Source organism: Carassius gibelio, chromosome A20, assembly GCF_023724105.1.
Source record: "Carassius gibelio isolate Cgi1373 ecotype wild population from Czech Republic chromosome A20, carGib1.2-hapl.c, whole genome shotgun sequence".
Taxonomy (NCBI): Eukaryota; Metazoa; Chordata; class Actinopteri; order Cypriniformes; family Cyprinidae; genus Carassius; species Carassius gibelio.
The window spans coordinates 5,249,547-5,270,452 of NC_068390.1; the positions used below are offsets into that span (position 1 = coordinate 5,249,547).

General features: G+C 44.6%; 2 long non-coding RNA genes and 22 other non-coding genes across 30 annotated transcripts in view; 1 reads left to right on the plus strand and 23 right to left on the minus strand.

Annotated features, from left to right (window-relative positions):
• The window catches only part of LOC127938385 (uncharacterized), a 27,370-nt gene extending 21,782 nt beyond the window's left edge, over nucleotides 1–5,588 (plus strand). For 4 of the 5 annotated variants that reach the window (XR_008148701.1, XR_008148702.1, XR_008148703.1 and 1 more), the window contains exon 3: nucleotides 5,160–5,588. This is a non-coding gene — a long non-coding RNA (uncharacterized LOC127938385). Of the gene's footprint in view, nucleotides 1–2,972; nucleotides 3,246–5,159 lie in introns of those variants that run through there. The other variant, XR_008148704.1, reaches the window with a different exon arrangement.
• LOC127938388 (uncharacterized) lies at nucleotides 255–13,843 on the minus strand. 3 transcript variants are annotated; one of them, XR_008148706.1, is made up of 2 exons: nucleotides 13,624–13,843; nucleotides 255–495 (listed from the first exon to the last, which is right to left on the minus strand). It is a non-coding gene; the product is annotated as an uncharacterized LOC127938388 (long non-coding RNA). The 3 variants fall into 3 exon arrangements; XR_008148708.1 differs by lacking the exon at nucleotides 13,624–13,843 and adding an exon at nucleotides 9,248–9,396; XR_008148707.1 differs by lacking the exon at nucleotides 13,624–13,843 and adding an exon at nucleotides 7,059–7,207.
• On the minus strand, nucleotides 1,173–1,245 carry trnav-uac (transfer RNA valine (anticodon UAC)). The gene has a single exon. It is a non-coding gene; the product is annotated as a tRNA-Val (tRNA).
• On the minus strand, nucleotides 1,852–1,924 carry trnav-cac (transfer RNA valine (anticodon CAC)). The gene has a single exon. It is a non-coding gene; the product is annotated as a tRNA-Val (tRNA).
• Nucleotides 2,048–2,120, minus strand: trnav-aac (transfer RNA valine (anticodon AAC)). The gene has a single exon. It is a non-coding gene; the product is annotated as a tRNA-Val (tRNA).
• Nucleotides 3,360–3,432, minus strand: trnav-uac (transfer RNA valine (anticodon UAC)). Its single transcript has one exon. It is a non-coding gene; the product is annotated as a tRNA-Val (tRNA).
• Nucleotides 4,039–4,111, minus strand: trnav-cac (transfer RNA valine (anticodon CAC)). Its single transcript has one exon. It is a non-coding gene; the product is annotated as a tRNA-Val (tRNA).
• On the minus strand, nucleotides 4,235–4,307 carry trnaa-agc (transfer RNA alanine (anticodon AGC)). Its single transcript has one exon. It is a non-coding gene; the product is annotated as a tRNA-Ala (tRNA).
• trnav-uac (transfer RNA valine (anticodon UAC)) lies at nucleotides 5,547–5,619 on the minus strand. The gene has a single exon. It is a non-coding gene; the product is annotated as a tRNA-Val (tRNA).
• trnav-cac (transfer RNA valine (anticodon CAC)) lies at nucleotides 6,226–6,298 on the minus strand. Its single transcript has one exon. It is a non-coding gene; the product is annotated as a tRNA-Val (tRNA).
• Nucleotides 6,422–6,494, minus strand: trnav-aac (transfer RNA valine (anticodon AAC)). Its single transcript has one exon. It is a non-coding gene; the product is annotated as a tRNA-Val (tRNA).
• On the minus strand, nucleotides 7,736–7,808 carry trnav-uac (transfer RNA valine (anticodon UAC)). Its single transcript has one exon. It is a non-coding gene; the product is annotated as a tRNA-Val (tRNA).
• trnav-cac (transfer RNA valine (anticodon CAC)) lies at nucleotides 8,415–8,487 on the minus strand. The gene has a single exon. It is a non-coding gene; the product is annotated as a tRNA-Val (tRNA).
• On the minus strand, nucleotides 8,611–8,683 carry trnav-aac (transfer RNA valine (anticodon AAC)). The gene has a single exon. It is a non-coding gene; the product is annotated as a tRNA-Val (tRNA).
• On the minus strand, nucleotides 9,925–9,997 carry trnav-uac (transfer RNA valine (anticodon UAC)). Its single transcript has one exon. It is a non-coding gene; the product is annotated as a tRNA-Val (tRNA).
• On the minus strand, nucleotides 10,604–10,676 carry trnav-cac (transfer RNA valine (anticodon CAC)). Its single transcript has one exon. It is a non-coding gene; the product is annotated as a tRNA-Val (tRNA).
• Nucleotides 10,800–10,872, minus strand: trnaa-agc (transfer RNA alanine (anticodon AGC)). The gene has a single exon. It is a non-coding gene; the product is annotated as a tRNA-Ala (tRNA).
• On the minus strand, nucleotides 12,112–12,184 carry trnav-uac (transfer RNA valine (anticodon UAC)). Its single transcript has one exon. It is a non-coding gene; the product is annotated as a tRNA-Val (tRNA).
• On the minus strand, nucleotides 12,791–12,863 carry trnav-cac (transfer RNA valine (anticodon CAC)). Its single transcript has one exon. It is a non-coding gene; the product is annotated as a tRNA-Val (tRNA).
• trnav-aac (transfer RNA valine (anticodon AAC)) lies at nucleotides 12,987–13,059 on the minus strand. The gene has a single exon. It is a non-coding gene; the product is annotated as a tRNA-Val (tRNA).
• Nucleotides 13,844–14,971: 1,128 nt separating the features above from the next.
• Nucleotides 14,972–15,044, minus strand: trnav-cac (transfer RNA valine (anticodon CAC)). Its single transcript has one exon. It is a non-coding gene; the product is annotated as a tRNA-Val (tRNA).
• A 123-nt stretch (nucleotides 15,045–15,167) lies between these two features.
• trnav-aac (transfer RNA valine (anticodon AAC)) lies at nucleotides 15,168–15,240 on the minus strand. Its single transcript has one exon. It is a non-coding gene; the product is annotated as a tRNA-Val (tRNA).
• Nucleotides 15,241–20,399: 5,159 nt separating this feature from the next.
• On the minus strand, nucleotides 20,400–20,472 carry trnav-cac (transfer RNA valine (anticodon CAC)). Its single transcript has one exon. It is a non-coding gene; the product is annotated as a tRNA-Val (tRNA).
• Nucleotides 20,473–20,595: 123 nt separating this feature from the next.
• Nucleotides 20,596–20,668, minus strand: trnav-aac (transfer RNA valine (anticodon AAC)). Its single transcript has one exon. It is a non-coding gene; the product is annotated as a tRNA-Val (tRNA).
• Nucleotides 20,669–20,906: the final 238 nt, after the last annotated feature.

Here is a 20,906-nt window from a genome sequence, read left to right on the forward strand (position 1 = left end):
CAATCGGCGTAATTCCCACGCACAAGAGGACAGAGTTCATTCGGCCTGGCAGTCTATGCAGAGTTTCCTGAAACGCTACCCTTAACTTACCTCGGAATTAAACACTTGCAGCTTGATATCAAGCCGAAACCTGCCTTCCTGTGCTAGTCTCAAACTAACAAACCAAAAGTTCCAAGAACTCAGGAGAAACTCGAAAATTTCTCTTGGTGATTTTTGTTGGTCAAATTTTCGAGTTTCTCCAATCTTCTTGAAACTTTTAGTTTTTTTGAGCCGAGATTTCAAGTTTCTCCAATCTTATTGAAACTCACCACAGGGGTAGCACGTGTCCAGACTAGCATGGGAAATCAGGTTTTAGCTTGATATCTCTTCAGAAAGCTGAGACATGGACTTGCCACGTACAATCTATCCCATTGTAAAAAATACAGACTGTTTGTGGTCAGTGGAATTCTGAGGGTTTAACACCTCTGGGTGCTTCGGGAGTAAGCGAGGAGCCACCTGAACAGGTTTATTGGCAGATTCGTTGACCATTGTGTTGAATTTCAAGAAGGTTAGCCATGTGTTAGAAACTGCTACGGCTTGCATCATTTTATCAGAAAATAACACTCCAGATGGATGTGTTTTAAAGTTTGTCAAGGGGATAAAAAGGCTACTTGTGGGCACGTAGGGGATCAGGGGGACACATAGACAGCTTGCGGTCACAGTTTTTGTATTACCAGTGGACAGAAGCGCAATTAGTGGTCACATAGGCGGTGAGAGGGACTGATGGGCTGTTTGTGGTGACACAGGTGATCATTGGGACAGACAGGGCCGGCGCGCAGGGGTCTAAGGAGGGCCTGCCACGTACCCCCTTTTAGACACCCCTTGAGACCCTGCCTTACGTGATGGCCTAGGTGGAATAAGACCCTTACACAAGAGGACAGAGTTCATTCGGCGTGGCAGTCTACGCAGAGTTTCCTAAAATCTCGTCTTTGGTGTTTCTCAGAAGAAAGCCACACAGGCTTGGAATGTCACAGTTGTGGGTTAGGTTTAGGTCAAACAATGACTGCTCTTTCATTTCTGCATCAACTTTACCTTTAGTGACTGTATTAATGCCTATTGGCCGCAAAGCCTTGGAAGCGTTGAGTTCCTCCTGAACAGAAACCCACCTGAACAATTTTGAAAAAGAGATCCAGTGTTCCCGTCCAGTTTCGAACTGGGGACCTTTCGCGTGTAAGGCGAACGTGATAACCTCTACACTACGGAAACCTGTGGCGAAGGTGTCAGACCTTTTCATCTCATGCATCTTGGAGCGCGAATCAAATTACAAATTGCGTTGCGCTCTTCAGTTCGCAAATACCTTCTATTTTTAGCAGCAAACCGGGAATTTCTCCAGTTGTTTGCGGGAATCCTCTGTGGCCATTTCTTCTTTGCTTTTTTCCCCACTTTCATTTAATATATGTATATTTATATGTTGTACGAAATATTGGGTCTTTGAGTGCACCGGCCATCTGTTCATCTAAACTACCAGGTCAAAAGTACAGAGTACTGTCTGCGTGGGTATTACCGCTGCCTAGTGTGGCTTAACAATTATCTCTACACCTGTGTAAAGACGGGCCTTCGTGATGCAGAGCTGCTGCTCAACAGAGGGCCACTCAGGCAAATCTCTTTTTTCGTGTTCCTCAGAAGAAAGCCAGACAGGCTTGGAATGTCACAGTTGTGGGATAGGTTTAGGTCAAACAATGACTGCTCTTTCATTTCTGCATCAACTATACCTTTAGTGACTGTGTTCATGCCTCTTGGCCGCAAAGCCTTGCTAGAATTGAGTTCCTCCTCAACAGAAACCCACCTAAACGATTGTGAAAAGAGATTCAGTGTTCCCGCCCAGTTTCGAACTGGGGACCTTTCGCGTGTGAGGTGAACGTGATAACCACTACACTACGGAAACCCACTTCCTAAGCAAGTCCGAAATCATTGTGTGCAGGCTCAGCAAAATGCGCATAAAGGCTAAACATTCTGAAGCCAACTGCCGGCTCAAAGGGGTTCATACATTTCTTCAAAAGGGGACAGCTGTTTCTGCTCGGTTTCGAACCGAGGACCTTTCGTGTGTTAGGCGAACGTGATGACCACTACACTACAGAAACTCCACAGTCTAGCGCTAGAGTGCCTTTTGGGCGAATATTTATAGTGTGATGTGCCCGAAAGCAAATAGACAATCGGCGTAATTCCCACGCACAAGAGGACAGAGTTCATTCGGCCTGGCAGTCTATGCAGTTTCCTGAAACGCTACCCTTAACTTACCTCGGAATTAAACACTTGCAGCTTGATATCAAGCCGAAACCTGCCTTCCTGTGCTAGTCTCAAACTAACAAACCAAAAGTTCCAGGAACTCAGGAGAAACTCGAAAATTTCTCTTGGTGATTTTTGTTGGTCAAATTTTCGAGTTTCTCCAATCTTCTTGAAACTTTTAGTTTTTTTGAGCCAAGATTTCAAGTTTCTCCAATCTTATTGAAACTCACCACAGGGGTAGCACGTGTCCAGACTAGCATGGGAAATCAGGTTTTAGCTTGATATCTCTTCAGAAAGCTGAGACATGGACTTGCCACGTACAATCTATCCCATTGTAAAAAATACAGACTGTTTGTGGTCAGTGGAATTCTGAGGGTTTAACACCTCTGGGTGCTTCGGGAGTAAGCGAGGAGCCACCTGAACAGGTTTATTGGCAGATTCGTTGACCATTGTGTTGAATTTCAAGAAGGTTAGCCATGTGTTAGAAACTGCTACGGCTTGCATCATTTTATCAGAAAATAACACTCCAGATGGATGTGTTTTAAAGTTCGTCAAGGGGATAAAAAGGCTACTTGTGGGCACGTAGGGGATCAGGGGGACACATAGACAGCTTGCGGTCACAGTTTTTGTATTACCAGTGGACAGAAGCGCAATTAGTGGTCACATAGGCGGTGAGAGGGACGGATGGGCTGTTTGTGGTGACACAGGTGATCATTGGGACAGACAGGGCCGGCGCGCAGGGGTCTAAGGAGGGCCTGCCACGTACCCCCTTTTAGACACCCCTTGAGACCCTGCCTTACGTGATGGCCTAGGTGGAATAAGACCCTTACACAAGAGGACAGAGTTCATTCGGCGTGGCAGTCTACGCAGAGTTTCCTAAAATCTCGTCTTTGGTGTTTCTCAGAAGAAAGCCACACAGGCTTGGAATGTCACAGTTGTGGGTTAGGTTTAGGTCAAACAATGACTGCTCTTTCATTTCTGCATCAACTTTACCTTTAGTGACTGTATTAATGCCTATTGGCCGCAAAGCCTTGGAAGCGTTGAGTTCCTCCTGAACAGAAACCCACCTGAACAATTTTGAAAAAGAGATCCAGTGTTCCCGCCCAGTTTCGAACTGGGGACCTTTCGCGTGTAAGGCGCACGTGATAACCTCTACACTACGGAAACCTGTGGCGAAGGTGTCAGACCTTTTCATCTCATGCATCTTGGAGCGCGAATCAAATTACAAATTGCGTTGCGCTCTTCAGTTCGCAAATACCTTCTATTTTTAGCAGCAAACCGGGAATTTCTCCAGTTGTTTGCGGGAATCCTCTGTGGCCATTTCTTCTTTGCTTTTTTCCCCACTTTCATTTAATATATGTATATTTATATGTTGTACGAAATATTGGGTCTTTGAGTGCACCGGCCATCTGTTCATCTAAACTGCCAGGTCAAAAGTACAGAGTACTGTCTGCGTGGGTATTACCGCTGCCTAGTGTGGCTTAACAATTATCTCTACACCTGTGTAAAGACGGGCCTTCGTGATGCAGAGCTGCTGCTCAACAGAGGGCCACTCAGGCAAATCTCTTTTTTCGTGTTCCTCAGAAGAAAGCCAGACAGGCTTGGAATGTCACAGTTGTGGGATAGGTTTAGGTCAAACAATGACTGCTCTTTCATTTCTGCATCAACTATACCTTTAGTGACTGTGTTCATGCCTCTTGGCCGCAAAGCCTTGCTAGAATTGAGTTCCTCCTCAACAGAAACCCACCTAAACGATTGTGAAAAGAGATTCAGTGTTCCCGCCCAGTTTCGAACTGGGGACCTTTCGCGTGTGAGGCGAACGTGATAACCAGTACACTACGGAAACCCACTTCCTAAGCAAGTCCGAAATCATTGTGTGCAGGCTCAGCAAAATGCGCATAAAGGCTAAACCTTCTGAAGCCAACTGCCGGCTCAAAGGGGTTCATACATTTCTTCAAAAGGGGACAGCTGTTTCTGCTCGGTTTCGAACCGAGGACCTTTCGCGTGCTAGGCGAACGTGATGACCACTACACTACAGAAACTCCACAGTCTAGCGCTAGAGTGCCTTTTGGGCGAATATTTATAGTGTGATGTGCCCGAAAGCAAATAGACAATCGGCGTAATTCCCACGCACAAGAGGACAGAGTTCATTCGGCCTGGCAGTCTATGCAGTTTCCTGAAACGCTACCCTTAACTTACCTCGGAATTAAACACTTGCAGCTTGATATCAAGCCGAAACCTGCCTTCCTGTGCTAGTCTCAAACTAACAAACCAAAAGTTCCAGGAACTCAGGAGAAACTCGAAAATTTCTCTTGGTGATTTTTGTTGGTCAAATTTTCGAGTTTCTCCAATCTTCTTGAAACTTTTAGTTTTTTTGAGCCAAGATTTCAAGTTTCTCCAATCTTATTGAAACTCACCACAGGGGTAGCACGTGTCCAGACTAGCATGGGAAATCAGGTTTTAGCTTGATATCTCTTCAGAAAGCTGAGACATGGACTTGCCACGTACAATCTATCCCATTGTAAAAAATACAGACTGTTTGTGGTCAGTGGAATTCTGAGGGTTTAACACCTCTGGGTGCTTCGGGAGTAAGCGAGGAGCCACCTGAACAGGTTTATTGGCAGATTCGTTGACCATTGTGTTGAATTTCAAGAAGGTTAGCCATGTGTTAGAAACTGCTACGGCTTGCATCATTTTATCAGAAAATAACACTCCAGATGGATGTGTTTTAAAGTTCGTCAAGGGGATAAAAAGGCTACTTGTGGGCACGTAGGGGATCAGGGGGACACATAGACAGCTTGCGGTCACAGTTTTTGTATTACCAGTGGACAGAAGCGCAATTAGTGGTCACATAGGCGGTGAGAGGGACGGATGGGCTGTTTGTGGTGACACAGGTGATCATTGGGACAGACAGGGCCGGCGCGCAGGGGTCTAAGGAGGGCCTGCCACGTACCCCCTTTTAGACACCCCTTGAGACCCTGCCTTACGTGATGGCCTAGGTGGAATAAGACCCTTACACAAGAGGACAGAGTTCATTCGGCGTGGCAGTCTACGCAGAGTTTCCTAAAATCTCGTCTTTGGTGTTTCTCAGAAGAAAGCCACACAGGCTTGGAATGTCACAGTTGTGGGTTAGGTTTAGGTCAAACAATGACTGCTCTTTCATTTCTGCATCAACTTTACCTTTAGTGACTGTATTAATGCCTATTGGCCGCAAAGCCTTGGAAGCGTTGAGTTCCTCCTGAACAGAAACCCACCTGAACAATTTTGAAAAAGAGATCCAGTGTTCCCGCCCAGTTTCGAACTGGGGACCTTTCGCGTGTAAGGCGAACGTGATAACCTCTACACTACGGAAACCTGTGGCGAAGGTGTCAGACCTTTTCATCTCATGCATCTTGGAGCGCGAATCAAATTACAAATTGCGTTGCGCTCTTCAGTTCGCAAATACCTTCTATTTTTAGCAGCAAACCGGGAATTTCTCCAGTTGTTTGCGGGAATCCTCTGTGGCCATTTCTTCTTTGCTTTTTTCCCCACTTTCATTTAATATATGTATATTTATATGTTGTACGAAATATTGGGTCTTTGAGTGCACCGGCCATCTGTTCATCTAAACTACCAGGTCAAAAGTACAGAGTACTGTCTGCGTGGGTATTACCGCTGCCTAGTGTGGCTTAACAATTATCTCTACACCTGTGTAAAGACGGGCCTTCGTGATGCAGAGCTGCTGCTCAACAGAGGGCCACTCAGGCAAATCTCTTTTTTCGTGTTCCTCAGAAGAAAGCCAGACAGGCTTGGAATGTCACAGTTGTGGGATAGGTTTAGGTCAAACAATGACTGCTCTTTCATTTCTGCATCAACTATACCTTTAGTGACTGTGTTCATGCCTCTTGGCCGCAAAGCCTTGCTAGAATTGAGTTCCTCCTCAACAGAAGCCCACCTAAACGATTGTGAAAAGAGATTCAGTGTTCCCGCCCAGTTTCGAACTGGGGACCTTTCGCGTGTGAGGCGAACGTGATAACCAGTACACTACGGAAACCCACTTCCTAAGCAAGTCCGAAATCATTGTGTGCAGGCTCAGCAAAATGCGCATAAAGGCTAAACCTTCTGAAGCCAACTGCCGGCTCAAAGGGGTTCATACATTTCTTCAAAAGGGGACAGCTGTTTCTGCTCGGTTTCGAACCGAGGACCTTTCGCGTGTTAGGCGAACGTGATGACCACTACACTACAGAAACTCCACAGTCTAGCGCTAGAGTGCCTTTTGGGCGAATATTTATAGTGTGATGTGCCCGAAAGCAAATAGACAATCGGCGTAATTCCCACGCACAAGAGGACAGAGTTCATTCGGCCTGGCAGTCTATGCAGAGTTTCCTGAAACGCTACCCTTAACTTACCTCGGAATTAAACACTTGCAGTTTGATATCAAGCCGAAACCTGCCTTCCTGTGCTAGTCTCAAACTAACAAACCAAAAGTTCCAAGAACTCAGGAGAAACTCGAAAATTTCTCTTGGTGATTTTTGTTGGTCAAATTTTCGAGTTTCTCCAATCTTCTTGAAACTTTTAGTTTTTTTGAGCTGAGATTTCAAGTTTCTCCAATCTTATTGAAACTCACCACAGGGGTAGCACGTGTCCAGACTAGCATGGGAAATCAGGTTTTAGCTTGATATCTCTTCAGAAAGCTGAGACATGGACTTGCCACGTACAATCTATCCCATTGTAAAAAATACAGACTGTTTGTGGTCAGTGGAATTCTGAGGGTTTAACACCTCTGGGTTCTTCGGGAGTAAGCGAGGAGCCACCTGAACAGGTTTATTGGCAGATTCGTTGACCATTGTGTTGAATTTCAAGAAGGTTAGCCATGTGTTAGAAACTGCTACGGCTTGCATCATTTTATCAGAAAATAACACTCCAGATGGATGTGTTTTAAAGTTCGTCAAGGGGATAAAAAGGCTACTTGTGGGCACGTAGGGGATCAGGGGGACACATAGACAGCTTGCGGTCACAGTTTTTGTATTACCAGTGGACAGAAGCGCAATTAGTGGTCACATAGGCGGTGAGAGGGACTGATGGGCTGTTTGTGGTGACACAGGTGATCATTGGGACAGACAGGGCCGGCGCGCAGGGGTCTAAGGAGGGCCTGCCACGTACCCCCTTTTAGACACCCCTTGAGACCCTGCCTTACGTGATGGCCTAGGTGGAATAAGACCCTTACACAAGAGGACAGAGTTCATTCGGCGTGGCAGTCTACGCAGAGTTTCCTAAAATCTCGTCTTTGGTGTTTCTCAGAAGAAAGCCACACAGGCTTGGAATGTCACAGTTGTGGGTTAGGTTTAGGTCAAACAATGACTGCTCTTTCATTTCTGCATCAACTTTACCTTTAGTGACTGTATTAATGCCTATTGGCCGCAAAGCCTTGGAAGCGTTGAGTTCCTCCTGAACAGAAACCCACCTGAACAATTTTGAAAAAGAGATCCAGTGTTCCCGCCCAGTTTCGAACTGGGGACCTTTCGCGTGTAAGGCGAACGTGATAACCTCTACACTACGGAAACCTGTGGCGAAGGTGTCAGATCTTTTCATCTCATGCATCTTGGAGCGCGAATCAAATTACAAATTGCGTTGCGCTCTTCAGTTCGCAAATACCTTCTATTTTTAGCAGCAAACCGGGAATTTCTCCAGTTGTTTGCGGGAATCCTCTGTGGCCATTTCTTCTTTGCTTTTTTCCCCACTTTCATTTAATATATGTATATTTATATGTTGTACGAAATATTGGGTCTTTGAGTGCACCGGCCATCTGTTCATCTAAACTACCAGGTCAAAAGTACAGAGTACTGTCTGCGTGGGTATTACCGCTGCCTAGTGTGGCTTAACAATTATCTCTACACCTGTGTAAAGACGGGCCTTCGTGATGCAGAGCTGCTGCTCAACAGAGGGCCACTCAGGCAAATCTCTTTTTTCGTGTTCCTCAGAAGAAAGCCAGACAGGCTTGGAATGTCACAGTTGTGGGATAGGTTTAGGTCAAACAATGACTGCTCTTTCATTTCTGCATCAACTATACCTTTAGTGACTGTGTTCATGCCTCTTGGCCGCAATGCCTTGCTAGAATTGAGTTCCTCCTCAACAGAAACCCACCTAAACGATTGTGAAAAGAGATTCAGTGTTCCCGCCCAGTTTCGAACTGGGGACCTTTCGCGTGTGAGGCGAACGTGATAACCACTACACTACGGAAACCCACTTCCTAAGCAAGTCCGAAATCATTGTGTGCAGGCTCAGCAAAATGCGCATAAAGGCTAAACCTTCTGAAGCCAACTGCCGGCTCGAAGGGGTTCATACATTTCTTCAAAAGGGGACAGCTGTTTCTGCTCGGTTTCGAACCGAGGACCTTTCGCGTGTTAGGCGAACGTGATGACCACTACACTACAGAAACTCCACAGTCTAGCGCTAGAGTGCCTTTTGGGCGAATATTTATAGTGTGATGTGCCCGAAAGCAAATAGACAATCGGCGTAATTCCCACGCACAAGAGGACAGAGTTCATTCGGCCTGGCAGTCTATGCAGAGTTTCCTGAAACGCTACCCTTAACTTACCTCGGAATTAAACACTTGCAGCTTGATATCAAGCCGAAACCTGCCTTCCTGTGCTAGTCTCAAACTAACAAACCAAAAGTTCCAAGAACTCAGGAGAAACTCGAAAATTTCTCTTGGTGATTTTTGTTGGTCAAATTTTCGAGTTTCTCCAATCTTCTTGAAACTTTTAGTTTTTTTGAGCTGAGTTTTCAAGTTTCTCCAATCTTATTGAAACTCACCACAGGGGTAGCACGTGTCCAGACTAGCATGGGAAATCAGGTTTTAGCTTGATATCTCTTCAGAAAGCTGAGACATGGACTTGCCACGTACAATCTATCCCATTGTAAAAAATACAGACTGTTTGTGGTCAGTGGAATTCTGAGGGTTTAACACCTCTGGGTTCTTCGGGAGTAAGCGAGGAGCCACCTGAACAGGTTTATTGGCAGATTCGTTGACCATTGTGTTGAATTTCAAGAAGGTTAGCCATGTGTTAGAAACTGCTACGGCTTGCATCATTTTATCAGAAAATAACACTCCAGATGGATGTGTTTTAAAGTTCGTCAAGGGGATAAAAAGGCTACTTGTGGGCACGTAGGGGATCAGGGGGACACATAGACAGCTTGCGGTCACAGTTTTTGTATTACCAGTGGACAGAAGCGCAATTAGTGGTCACATAGGCGGTGAGAGGGACTGATGGGCTGTTTGTGGTGACACAGGTGATCATTGGGACAGACAGGGCCGGCGCGCAGGGGTCTAAGGAGGGCCTGCCACGTACCCCCTTTTAGACACCCCTTGAGACCCTGCCTTACGTGATGGCCTAGGTGGAATAAGACCCTTACACAAGAGGACAGAGTTCATTCGGCGTGGCAGTCTACGCAGAGTTTCCTAAAATCTCGTCTTTGGTGTTTCTCAGAAGAAAGCCACACAGGCTTGGAATGTCACAGTTGTGGGTTAGGTTTAGGTCAAACAATGACTGCTCTTTCATTTCTGCATCAACTTTACCTTTAGTGACTGTATTAATGCCTATTGGCCGCAAAGCCTTGGAAGCGTTGAGTTCCTCCTGAACAGAAACCCACCTGAACAATTTTGAAAAAGAGATCCAGTGTTCCCGCCCAGTTTCGAACTGGGGACCTTTCGCATGTAAGGCGAACGTGATAACCTCTACACTACGGAAACCTGTGGCGAATGTGTCAGATCTTTTCATCTCATGCATCTTGGAGCGCGAATCAAATTACAAATTGCGTTGCGCTCTTCAGTTCGCAAATACCTTCTATTTTTAGCAGCAAACCGGGAATTTCTCCAGTTGTTTGCGGGAATCCTCTGTGGCCATTTCTTCTTTGCTTTTTTCCCCACTTTCATTTAATATATGTATATTTATATGTTGTACGAAATATTGGGTCTTTGAGTGCACCGGCCATCTGTTCATCTAAACTACCAGGTCAAAAGTACAGAGTACTGTCTGCGTGGGTATTACCGCTGCCTAGTGTGGCTTAACAATTATCTCTACACCTGTGTAAAGACGGGCCTTCGTGATGCAGAGCTGCTGCTCAACAGAGGGCCACTCAGGCAAATCTCTTTTTTCGTGTTCCTCAGAAGAAAGCCAGACAGGCTTGGAATGTCACAGTTGTGGGATAGGTTTAGGTCAAACAATGACTGCTCTTTCATTTCTGCATCAACTATACCTTTAGTGACTGTGTTCATGCCTCTTGGCCGCAATGCCTTGCTAGAATTGAGTTCCTCCTCAACAGAAACCCACCTAAACGATTGTGAAAAGAGATTCAGTGTTCCCGCCCAGTTTCGAACTGGGGACCTTTCGCGTGTGAGGCGAACGTGATAACCAGTACACTACGGAAACCCACTTCCTAAGCAAGTCCGAAATCATTGTGTGCAGGCTCAGCAAAATGCGCATAAAGGCTAAACCTTCTGAAGCCAACTGCCGGCTCAAAGGGGTTCATACATTTCTTCAAAAGGGGACAGCTGTTTCTGCTCGGTTTCGAACCGAGGACCTTTCGCGTGCTAGGCGAACGTGATGACCACTACACTACAGAAACTCCACAGTCTAGCGCTAGAGTGCCTTTTGGGCGAATATTTATAGTGTGATGTGCCCGAAAGCAAATAGACAATCGGCGTAATTCCCACGCACAAGAGGACAGAGTTCATTCGGCCTGGCAGTCTATGCAGTTTCCTGAAACGCTACCCTTAACTTACCTCGGAATTAAACACTTGCAGCTTGATATCAAGCCGAAACCTGCCTTCCTGTGCTAGTCTCAAACTAACAAACCAAAAGTTCCAGGAACTCAGGAGAAACTCGAAAATTTCTCTTGGTGATTTTTGTTGGTCAAATTTTCGAGTTTCTCCAATCTTCTTGAAACTTTTAGTTTTTTTGAGCCAAGATTTCAAGTTTCTCCAATCTTATTGAAACTCACCACAGGGGTAGCACGTGTCCAGACTAGCATGGGAAATCAGGTTTTAGCTTGATATCTCTTCAGAAAGCTGAGACATGGACTTGCCACGTACAATCTATCCCATTGTAAAAAATACAGACTGTTTGTGGTCAGTGGAATTCTGAGGGTTTAACACCTCTGGGTGCTTCGGGAGTAAGCGAGGAGCCACCTGAACAGGTTTATTGGCAGATTCGTTGACCATTGTGTTGAATTTCAAGAAGGTTAGCCATGTGTTAGAAACTGCTACGGCTTGCATCATTTTATCAGAAAATAACACTCCAGATGGATGTGTTTTAAAGTTCGTCAAGGGGATAAAAAGGCTACTTGTGGGCACGTAGGGGATCAGGGGGACACATAGACAGCTTGCGGTCACAGTTTTTGTATTACCAGTGGACAGAAGCGCAATTAGTGGTCACATAGGCGGTGAGAGGGACTGATGGGCTGTTTGTGGTGACACAGGTGATCATTGGGACAGACAGGGCCGGCGCGCAGGGGTCTAAGGAGGGCCTGCCACGTACCCCCTTTTAGACACCCTTTGAGACCCTGCCTTACGTGATGGCCTAGGTGGAATAAGACCCTTACACAAGAGGACAGAGTTCATTCGGCGTGGCAGTCTACGCAGAGTTTCCTAAAATCTCGTCTTTGGTGTTTCTCAGAAGAAAGCCACACAGGCTTGGAATGTCACAGTTGTGGGTTAGGTTTAGGTCAAACAATGACTGCTCTTTCATTTCTGCATCAACTTTACCTTTAGTGACTGTATTAATGCCTATTGGCCGCAAAGCCTTGGAAGCGTTGAGTTCCTCCTGAACAGAAACCCACCTGAACAATTTTGAAAAAGAGATCCAGTGTTCCCGCCCAGTTTCGAACTGGGGACCTTTCGCGTGTAAGGCGAACGTGATAACCTCTACACTACGGAAACCTGTGGCGAAGGTGTCAGACCTTTTCATCTCATGCATCTTGGAGCGCGAATCAAATTACAAATTGCGTTGCGCTCTTCAGTTCGCAAATACCTTCTATTTTTAGCAGCAAACCGGGAATTTCTCCAGTTGTTTGCGGGAATCCTCTGTGGCCATTTCTTCTTTGCTTTTTTCCCCACTTTCATTTAATATATGTATATTTATATGTTGTACGAAATATTGGGTCTTTGAGTGCACCGGCCATCTGTTCATCTAAACTACCAGGTCAAAAGTACAGAGTACTGTCTGCGTGGGTATTACCGCTGCCTAGTGTGGCTTAACAATTATCTCTACACCTGTGTAAAGACGGGCCTTCGTGATGCAGAGCTGCTGCTCAACAGAGGGCCACTCAGGCAAATCTCTTTTTTCGTGTTCCTCAGAAGAAAGCCAGACAGGCTTGGAATGTCACAGTTGTGGGATAGGTTTAGGTCAAACAATGACTGCTCTTTCATTTCTGCATCAACTATACCTTTAGTGACTGTGTTCATGCCTCTTGGCCGCAAAGCCTTGCTAGAATTGAGTTCCTCCTCAACAGAAACCCACCTAAACGATTGTGAAAAGAGATTCAGTGTTCCCGCCCAGTTTCGAACTGGGGACCTTTCGCGTGTGAGGCGAACGTGATAACCACTACACTACGGAAACCCACTTCCTAAGCAAGTCCGAAATCATTGTGTGCAGGCTCAGCAAAATGCGCATAAAGGCTAAACCTTCTGAAGCCAACTGCCGGCTCAAAGGGGTTCATACATTTCTTCAAAAGGGGACAGCTGTTTCTGCTCGGTTTCGAACCGAGGACCTTTCGCGTGTTAGGCGAACGTGATGACCACTACACTACAGAAACTCCACAGTCTAGCGCTAGAGTGCCTTTTGGGCGAATATTTATAGTGTGATGTGCCCGAAAGCAAATAGACAATCGGCGTAATTCCCACGCACAAGAGGACAGAGTTCATTCGGCCTGGCAGTCTATGCAGAGTTTCCTGAAACGCTACCCTTAACTTACCTCGGAATTAAACACTTGCAGCTTGATATCAAGCCGAAACCTGCCTTCCTGTGCTAGTCTCAAACTAAGAAACCAAAAGTTCCAAGAACTCAGGAGAAACTCGAAAATTTCTCTTGGTGATTTTTGTTGGTCAAATTTTCGAGTTTCTCCAATCTTCTTGAAACTTTTAGTTTTTTTGAGCCGAGATTTCAAGTTTCTCCAATCTTATTGAAACTCACCACAGGGGTAGCACGTGTCCAGACTAGCATGGGAAATCAGGTTTTAGCTTGATATCTCTTCAGAAAGCTGAGACATGGACTTGCCACGTACAATCTATCCCATTGTAAAAAATACAGACTGTTTGTGGTCAGTGGAATTCTGAGGGTTTAACACCTCTGGGTGCTTCGGGAGTAAGCGAGGAGCAACCTGAACAGGTTTATTGGCAGATTCGTTGACCATTGTGTTGAATTTCAAGAAGGTTAGCCATGTGTTAGAAACTGCTACGGCTTGCATCATTTTATCAGAAAATAACACTCCAGATGGATGTGTTTTAAAGTTCGTCAAGGGGATAAAAAGGCTACTTGTGGGCACGTAGGGGATCAGGGGGACACATAGACAGCTTGCGGTCACAGTTTTTGTATTACCAGTGGACAGAAGCGCAATTAGTGGTCACATAGGCGGTGAGAGGGACTGATGGGCTGTTTGTGGTGACACAGGTGATCATTGGGACAGACAGGGCCGGCGCGCAGGGGTCTAAGGAGGGCCTGCCACGTACCCCCTTTTAGACACCCCTTGAGACCCTGCCTTACGTGATGGCCTAGGTGGAATAAGACCCTTACACAAGAGGACAGAGTTCATTCGGCGTGGCAGTCTACGCAGAGTTTCCTAAAATCTCGTCTTTGGTGTTTCTCAGAAGAAAGCCACACAGGCTTGGAATGTCACAGTTGTGGGTTAGGTTTAGGTCAAACAATGACTGCTCTTTCATTTCTGCATCAACTTTACCTTTAGTGACTGTATTAATGCCTATTGGCCGCAAAGCCTTGGAAGCGTTGAGTTCCTCCTGAACAGAAACCCACCTGAACAATTTTGAAAAAGAGATCCAGTGTTCCCGCCCAGTTTCGAACTGGGGACCTTTCGCGTGTAAGGCGAACGTGACAACCTCTAGACTACGGGACCTGTGGCGAAGGTGTCAGATCTTTTCATCTCATCCATCTTGGAGCGCGAATCAAATTACAAATTGCGTTGCGCTCTTCAGTTCGCAAATACCTTCTATTTTTAGCAGCAAACCGGGAATTTCTCCAGTTGTTTGCGGGAATCCTCTGTGGCCATTTCTTCTTTGCTTTTTTCCCCACTTTCATTTAATATATGTATATTTATATGTTGTACGAAATATTGGGTCTTTGAGTGCACCGGCCATCTGTTCATCTAAACTACCAGGTCAAAAGTACAGAGTACTGTCTGCGTGGGTATTACCGCTGCCTAGTGTGGCTTATCTCTACACCTGTGTAAAGACGGGCCTTCGTGATGCAGAGCTGCTGCTCAACAGAGGGCCACTCAGGCAAATCTCTTTTTTCGTGTTCCTCAGAAGAAAGCCAGACAGCCTTGGAATGTCACAGTTGTGGGATAGGTTTAGGTCAAACAATGACTGCTCTTTCATTTCTGCATCAACTATACCTTCAGTGACTGTGTTCATGCCTCTTGGCCGCAAAGCCTTGCTAGAATTGAGTTCCTCCTCAACAGAAACCCACCTAAACGATTGTGAAAAGAGATTCAGTGTTCCCGCCCAGTTTCGAACTGGGGACCTTTCGCGTGTGAGGCAAACGTGATAACCACTACACTACGGAAACCCACTTCCTAAGCAAGTCCGAAATCATTGTGTGCAGGCTCAGCAAAATGCGCATAAAGGCTAAACCTTCTGAAGCCAACTGCCGGCTCAAAGGGGTTCATACATTTCTTCAAAAGGGGACAGCTGTTTCTACTCGGTTTCGAACCGAGGACCTTTCGCATGTTAGGCGAACGTGATGACCACTACACTACAGAAACTCCACAGTCTAGCGCTAGAGTGCCTTTTGGGAGAATATTTATAGTGTGATGTGCCCGAAAGAAAATAGACAATCGGCGTAATTCCCACGCACAAGAGGACAGAGTTCATTCGGCCTGGCAGTCTATGCAGAGTTTCCTGAAACGCTACCCTTAACTTACCTCGGAATTAAACACTTGCAGCTTGATATCAAGCCGAAACCTGCCTTCCTGTGCTAGTCTCAAACTAAGAAACCAAAAGTTCCAAGAACTCAGGAGAAACTCGAAAATTTCTCTTGGTGATTTTTGTTGGTCAAATTTTTGAGTTTCTCCAATCTTCTTGAAACTTTTAGTTTTTTTGAGCCGAGATTTCAAGTTTCTCCAATCTTATTGAAACTCACCACAGGGGTAGCACGTGTCCAGACTAGCATGGGAAATCAGGTTTTAGCTTGATATCAATCAATCAATCACCTTTATTTATATAGTGCTTTAAACAAAATACATTGCGTCAAAGCACTGAACAACATTCATTTGGAAAACAGTGTCTCAATAATGCAAAATGATAGTTAAAGGCAGTTCATCATTGAATTCAGTTATGTCATCTCTGTTCAGTTGAAATAGTGTCTGTTTTTATTTGCAATCAAGTCAATGATATCGCTGTAGATGAAGTGACCCCAACTAAGCAAGCCAGAGGCGACAGCGGCAAGGAACCGAAACTCCATCGGTGACAGAATGGAGAAAAAAACCTTGGGAGAAACCAGGCTCAGTTGGGGGGTAGGTTCTCCTCTGACCAGACGAAAACCAGTAGTTCAATTCCAGACTGCAGCAAAGTCAGATTGTGCAGAAGAATCATCTGTTTCCTGTGGTCTTGTCCTGGTGCTCCTCTGAGACAAGGTCTTTACAGGGGATCTGTATCTGGGGCTCTAGTTGTCCTGGTCTCCGCTGTCTTTCAGGGCAGTAGAGGTCCTTTCTAGGTGCTGATCCACCATCTGGTCTGGATACGTACTGGATCCGGGTGACTGCAGTGACCCTCTGATCTGGACACAGACTGGATCTCGTGGCCACGGTGACCTCGGAACAAGAGAGAAACAGACAAATATTAGCGTAGATGCCATTCTTCTAATGATGTAGAAAGTACGGTGTTATGTGAAGTGTTTCCGGTTCCGGTTTACCTAATTAATGCAGCCTAAAAATCCTTTAACGGATTTGGATATTAAAAGCATATTAGTATGTTATGTGTATGCCAGGTTAAAGAGATGGGTCTTTAATCTAGATTTAAACTGCAAGAGTGTGTCTGCCTCCCGAACAATGTTAGGTAGGTTATTCCAGAGTTTAGGCGCCAAATAGGAAAAGGATCTGCCGCCCGCAGTTGATTTTGATATTCTAGGTATTATCAAATTGCCTGAGTTTTGAGAACGTAGCTGACGTAGAGGAGTATAATGTAAAAGGAGCTCATTCAAATACTGAGGTGCTAAACCATTCAGGGCTTTATAAGTAATAAGCAATATTTTAAAATCTATACAATGTTTGATAGGGAGCCAGTGCAGTGTGGACAGGACCGTGCTAATATGGTCATACTTCCTGGTTCTAGTAAGAACTCTTGCTGCTGCATTTTGGACTAGCTGTAGTTTGTTTACCAAGCGTGCAGAACAACCACCCAATAAAGCATTACAATAGTCTAACCTTGAAGTCATAAATGCATGGATTAACATTTCTGCATTTGACATTGAGAGCATAGGCCATAATTTAGATATATTTTTGAGATGGAAAAATGCAGTTTTACAAATGCTAGAAACGTGGCTTTCTAAGGAAAGATTGCGATCAAGTAGCACACCTAGGTTCCTAACTGATGACGAAGAATTGACAGAGCAACCATCAAGTCTTAGACAGTGTTCTAGTTTATTATAAGCAGAGTTTTTAGGCCATATGATTAACAACTCTGTTTTTTTCTGAATTTAGCAGTAAGAAATTACTCGTCATCCAATTTTTTATATCGACTATGCATTCCATTAGTTTTTCAAATTGGTGTGTTTCACCAGGCTGCGAGGAAATATAGAGCTGCGTATCATCAGCATAACAGTGAAAACTAACACCATGTTTCCTGATGATATCTCCCAAGGGTAACATATAAAGCGTGAAGAGTAGCGGCCCTAGAACTGAGCCTTGAGGTACTCCATACTGCACTTGTGATCGATATGATACATCTTCATTCACTGCTACGAACTGATGGCGGTCATATAAGTACGATTTAAACCATGCTAATGCACTTCCACTGATGCCAACAAAGTGTTCAAGTCTATGCAAAAGAATGTTGTGGTCAATTGTGTCAAACGCAGCACTAAGATCCAATAAAACTAATAGAGAGATACACCCACGATCAGATGATAAGAGCAGATCATTTGTAACTCTAAGGAGAGCAGTCTCAGTACTATGATACGGTCTAAATCCTGACTGGAAATCCTCACATATACCATTATTCTCTAAGAAGGAATATAATTGTGAGGATACCACCTTTTCTAGTATCTTGGACAGAAAAGGGAGATTCGAGATTGGTCTATAATTAGCAAGTTCTCTGGGGTCAAGTTGTGGCTTTTTTATGAGAGGCTTAATAACAGCCAGTTTGAAGGTTTTGGGGACATATCCTAATGAGAATGAGGAATTAATAATAGTCAGAAGAGGATCTATGACTTCTGGAAGCACCTCTTTTAGGAGCTTAGATGGTATAGGGTCTAACATACATGTTGTTGGTTTAGATGATTTAACAAGTTTATACAATTCTTCCTCTCCTATAGTAGAGAATGAGTGGAACTGTTCCTCAGGGGGTCTATAGTGCACTGTCTGATATGATACGGTAGCTGACGGCTGAATGGTTGCAATTTTATCTCTAATAGTATCGATTTTAGAAGTAAAGTAGTTCATAAAGTCATTACTGTTGTGGTGTTGGGAAATGTCAACACTTGTTGAGGCTTTATTTTTCGTTAATTTAGCCACTGTATTGAATAAATACCTGGGGTTATGTTTGTTTTCTTCTAAAAGAGAAGAAAAGTAATCAGATCTAGCAGTTTTTAATGCTTTTCTATAGGATATGCTACTTTCCCGCCAAGCAATACGAAATACCTCTAGTTTTGTTTTCCTCCAGCTGCGCTCCATTTTTCGGGCTGCTCTCTTTAGGGTGCGAGTATGCTCATTATACCATGGTGTCAAACTGTTTTCCTTAACCTTCCTTAAGCGTAAAGGAGCAACTGTATTTAAAGTGCTAGAAAAGAGAGAGTCCATAGTTTCTGTTACATCATCAAGTTGTTCTGAGGTTTTGGATATGCTAAGGAATTCGGATACATCAGGAAGATAACTTAAAAAGCAGTCTTTTGTGGTAGAAGTGATGGTTCTTCGATACTTGTAACAAGAAGTAGAATTTACAATTTTGGCTATATGAAGTTTACACAGAACCAAATAATGATCTGAGATATCATCACTTGGCTGAATAATTTCAACACTATCAACATCAATTCCATGTGACAGTATTAAATCTAGAGTATGATTTCGACAATGAGTAGGTCCTGAAACATGTTGTCTAACACAATAGAGTTCAGAATGTCTATAAATGCTGATCCCAATGCATCTTTTTCATTATCGACATGGATATTAAAATCACCAACTATTAAGACTTTATCTGCAGCCAGAACTAACTCGGATGTAAAATCACCAAACTCTTTAATAAAGTCTGTATGGTGCCCTGGTGGCCTGTATACAGTAGCCAGTACAAACATAACAGGGGATTTATCATTAACATTGGTTTCTCTGGATAATGTTATATGAAGCACCATTACTTCAAACGAGTTATACTTGAAGCCTGCCCTCTGAGAAATCCTGAAAACGTTGTTATAAATTGAAGCAACTCCTCCCCCTTTGCCTTTTAGACGCGGCTCGTGTTTATAACAATAATCTTGGGGGGTGGACTCATTTAAAATAATGTAATCATCAGGTTTTAGCCAAGTTTCTGTCAAACAGAGCACATCTATATTATGATCAGTTATCATATTATTTACAAAAAGTGTTTTCGTAGAAATGGATCTGATATTCAATAAGCCAATCTTTATCATTTGTTTATCCATATTGCATTTGTGTTTTATTTGTTGAACCTCAATTAAATTGTTAACCTTAACTTGGTTTGGACGTTTTTTGTATTTTCTAGTTCGGGGAACAGACACAGTCTCTATAGTGTGATATCTAGGTGAAAGAGTCTCTATGTGCTGAGAATTAACTGACCTCTGTGACGGGAGGCAGCTAGCAGACGGTCGGTTTAGCCAGTCTGTCTGCTTCCTGACCTGGGCCCCAGTTAGTCAAGTATAAACACTAAGACTATGTGCCATATTTCTAGACAGAAAGCTGAGATATGGACTTGCCACGTACAATCTATCCCATTGTAAAAAAAAAACAGACTGTTTGTGGTCAGTGGAATTCCGAGGGTTTAACACCTCTGGGTGCTTCGGGAGTAAGCGAGGAGCCACCTGAACAGGTTTATTGGCAGATTCGTTGACCATTGTGTTGAATTTCAAGAAGGTTAGCCATGTGTTAGAAACTGCTACGGCTTGCATCATTTTATCAGAAAATAACACTCCAGATGGATGTGTTTTAAAGTTCGTCAAGGGGATAAAAAGGCTACTTGTGGGCATGTAGGGGATCGGGGGACACATAGACAGCTTGCGGTCACAGTTTTTGTATTACCAGTGGACAGAAGCGCAAGTAGTGGTCACATAGGCGGTGAGAGGGACTGATGGGCTGTTTGTGGTGACACAGGTGATCATTGGGACAGACAGGGCCGGCGCGCAGGGGTCTAAGGAGGGCCTGCCACGTACCCCCTTTTAGACACCCCTTGAGACCCTGCCTTACGTGATGGCCTAGGTGGAATAAGACCCTTACACAAGAGGACAGAGTTCATTCGGTGTGGCAGTCTACGCAGAGTTTCCTAAAATCTCGTCTTTGGTGTTCCTCAGAAGAAAGCCAGACAGGCTTGGAATGTCACAGTTGTGGGATAGGTTTAGGTCAAACAATGACTGCTCTTTCATTTCTGCATCAACTATACCTTTAGTGACTGTGTTCATGCCTCTTGGCCGCAAAGCCTTGCTAGAATTGAGTTCCTCCTCAACAGAAACCCACCTAAACGATTGTGAAAAGAGATTCAGTGTTCCCGCCCAGTTTCGAACTGGGGACCTTTCGCGTGTGAGGCGAACGTGATAACCACTACACTACGGAAACCCACTTCCTAAGCAAGTCCGAAATCATTGTGTGCAGGCTCAGCAAAATGCGCATAAAGGCTAAACCTTCTGAAGCCAACTGCCGGCTCAAAGGGGTTCATACATTTCTTCAAAAGGGGACAGCTGTTTCTGCTCGGTTTCGAACCGAGGACCTTTCGCGTGTTAGGCGAACGTGATGACCACTACACTACAGAAACTCCACAGTCTAGCGCTAGAGTGCCTTTTGGGCGAATATTTATAGTGTGATGTGCCCGAAAGCAAATAGACAATCGGCGTAATTCCCACGCACAAGAGGACAGAGTTCATTCGGCCTGGCAGTCTATGCAGAGTTTCCTGAAACGCTACCCTTAACTTACCTCGGAATTAAACACTTGCAGCTTGATATCAAGCCGAATCCTGCCTTCCTGTGCTAGTCTCAAACTAAGAAACCAAAAG